Genomic DNA, 3431 nt, shown 5'->3' with positions numbered 1-3431 from the left:
ACGGGGCTTTCCCTTACCGGCGTAATGTTCTTTCAATATACTCAGAGCTTTCCTTCCATCATCCACCGCGTCGCGCATCACCAAGGAAAGACTTTTATCATCTAAGAATTGTATCAATTCAGCGTAGGCATCCTCGTTCTTCTCGGTGAAATCGTCCGTGTCCGGCGTGTTGGGATCTGCGGGCGATATTGTGTCCTTCAGCTTGTTGAGCCTCATGTATCCCAGAAACTTCATGAGCCATTGCTCGAATTTACGTTCGTCTCCGTCGAATACCAGGCGTGAAAATCTACTGCCAGTTGCCGCTCTGGGGCCGTCTGTTATACGGTCAGTCATGACGAAGGGAAATGTTCTACTAGTTCTAGGAACGAAATAACAAACTGGAATAATCAAGACACAAACACTCAGTTGGCGGCCATATTGGGAAGAAAAATAATCATCAGTTTATTCAACCAGTATTTTCGTATTCGCTTTAGTTTCGTCCCCGCCGTCTGTTATACGGTCAGTCATGACGAAGGGAAATGTTCTACTAGTTCTAGGAACGAAATAACAAACTGGAATAATCAAGACACAAACACTCAGTTGGCGGCCATATTGGGAAGATAAATATTCATCAGTTTATTCAACCAGTATTTTCGTATTCGCTTTAGTTTCGTATTAATTTCGTATTCAATATAAACGATCAATAATATATATATGCTTATTAAATATTAGATTCATTATCCAACAGTAACCACAACATTGAGAATTAAAATTTTCAAATTTTCAAATTGATTTTGTGTGTGATTTCTTTTGTTGATTTGATTTGATTTAATTGATTTAATTTTAATTCACTTGATTTTTAAGTTTGGCATGCCTCCTGTGGCAGTGTAAGTGGTTTAACTTGCTCAACCTAGCAGCAATATTCAAGTGCGGGTAGTGGGGGGTGGGTGCACGTTATTCGGATGGATAGGCGAGTTGCATTCTGTATTTCGATTCACCGATCTTCCGATTTTCTGTTCTGCCCCAACATGCACGTATAATTGGCAGGTGCAGATAGTTTTATAGATTAATCACAACCATTGATCTTTTATGGCAGTCTAATAATTGTTTTGTAAAACCTACTGCATACCCTGACACTAGCTTGCACCACTTGGGTGAATCAACCTAGCCAGCTGAGTGAGATGACGAAACCCCCATTCCTTGACGTTGTCAGGCGGGTAAAGCTAGCATCTCATGTGACGTTCACCATGTTCACTTTGACCTATCAAAGCATTGTTACTAAATGTTGCTTTTGGAATGTCGTGATCTTGATGCTGATTGGCTAGAACTCTCTGTCAATTATGTCGGGCAGCCGGTTCCACTGGTGTCTGTTTGTCACAGTGAGAGGACACTGGAGGTGAGGGCATTGAAGAAGGAGAGGAGGCGTCTTGCACGGAGGAGGAAGAAGGCACTCAAGAGAGGAGGAAATAAGCTGCAGGAGGACCAGCCGGAGAAGCAGAGCCCGGGTTTACATAAAGGTTGGAGCATGAGTGCACCCTGCCCCACCTACACGTGCGCGCACCACCCACCACCCATATGCACTCTGCTCACGCGCACCCTCACCGACACACCTTGCCCCACTTGCCCAAGCCCACCACCACCCATGCCAGCCCTCACCGACACACTCAATAGCACCTGTGCGTGCCCACCCCTACCCTCACCCGCGTGCAACCCCCACCCTCAGCTCACCCGCGTGCAAACTCCATCCCCACTCCACCCGCGTGCAAACCCCACCCCCACCCTCACCTACTGCCAATCTGTTCGCCACTCAGGTGCAACCCCAACATGTGTGCGCCCCCCCCCACACACAGACAGACAATTATTCCCCTCTGCACTGGTGTGCCTGCCCATCCATCGGAACACACGATATGTCTTATGTGCATCACTCATTGCTGTGTATAACCACCTGCTCATTGGCAATGTGCACCTCTGTATGTAAATGTGACTGTGACCTCTATATACACTATTGGGACTGATGTGCACGATATCTGTGACTTGTATTGGTCACTATTGTGGCTGGTGGCAATGATATCTGTACTCTGTAAATATCACTATTGCGCGCTGTGTGCGTGAATATCTGTGAACTCTGTAATGTCACTAGTTGTGACGTTGTGTGATGATTTCTGGGGACTCTCTCAATGTCACTATTGTTGACTGTGTGGAGTTGATATCTGTGCTTCTAATGATCACTATTGATGAGCCTGTAGGCTGATATCTGGGACTCTTAATGTCTATTTGTGACCTGGTGTGTAGTATCTGTGTTACTCTCTAATTACTTGCGACCTGTGTCTGTGATATCTGAGACTCTGTGAATGTCGACTATTGTTGATCTGTGCGTGCTATCCTGTGGACTTCTCTAATGTCACTATTGTGACCTGTGTGCGTGATATCTGTGCGCTTATAATGTCATATTGTGACCTGTGGGTGGCGTGATATCTGTGACTCCCTTAATTGTCATCTTGTGACCTGTGTGGCGTGTATCTGTGACCTCTCTAATGTCACTATTGTGTACCTTGTGTGCGTGTATCTGTGGACTTCTCTAATGTAATTATGTGACTGTGTGTGTGATATCCCTGTGACCTCTATATGTCCTATTGCGCCTGTGTGCGTGATATCTGTGATGCTCCAATGTCTATTGTGACCTGTGTGCGTGATATATCTGTGAGCCTCTCTAATGATGCACTATTGTACCTGTGTTGCGTGTATATCTGTAGATTGTGATATTGGTATAATGAATTTAATGGTTAATGATAGATTGAGGATAACAGAAGCAGTTTTTACTGCGTATTTACTCGTGACTGAGCGACCGGCCTATTTCGAACTGTGTCGGTGCTCATGCGTTCTCTGAGGATGAGAGGAAAGCATCTTAGGCAGGTTGTGAAAACAGACGAAAAATCAAACGACAAGACGAGAAGATAATGTCGTTTCGTTAGGGGGTTTTGCGTGTCGGATTTAAGCATATATTTCATTATCCTGGTAGAGACGGCGTGTGGTTGTATGGCCTCTGTACACATAAGGTCTGGCACCAGGAGCCGTCGATTGAAATGTTTGTAATACTTAAGTGAGTAATTTTTAGCTCCTTGATATCGTCAAAGCCTTGGAGTATTGCCATGGTCGNTCTGTCATCCTGCACTTTGCACTTTAGCAACACCTCTCCCCTTTGCCACGTTTATTTGTAACGCGTACCGTCCGCAAGTTCAATGTAGTGTTTCTCCGGTTTGAACGACATGTCAAAGCTCATAAACTTGGATCTATCCGATATGATGTGTGCCGTCGCACCACAATCCACTAGCAAACTTCCCGCTCGAATTGCACTCGTAGATCGGTCACTGGCCCTGAAGGCGAACGAATGTTCCGCATCTCCTGTCGCATCGACCACTCGTTTCATCTGGTCCTTCGGATTCTTCTTAATT

Source organism: Priapulus caudatus, unplaced genomic scaffold (genome assembly GCF_000485595.1).
Source record: "Priapulus caudatus unplaced genomic scaffold, Priapulus_caudatus-5.0.1 Scaffold2085, whole genome shotgun sequence".
NCBI lineage: Eukaryota > Metazoa > Priapulida > Priapulimorpha > Priapulimorphida > Priapulidae > Priapulus > Priapulus caudatus.
The sequence above is the reverse complement of the archived record's forward strand: the minus strand, read 5'-3'. Positions refer to the sequence as shown.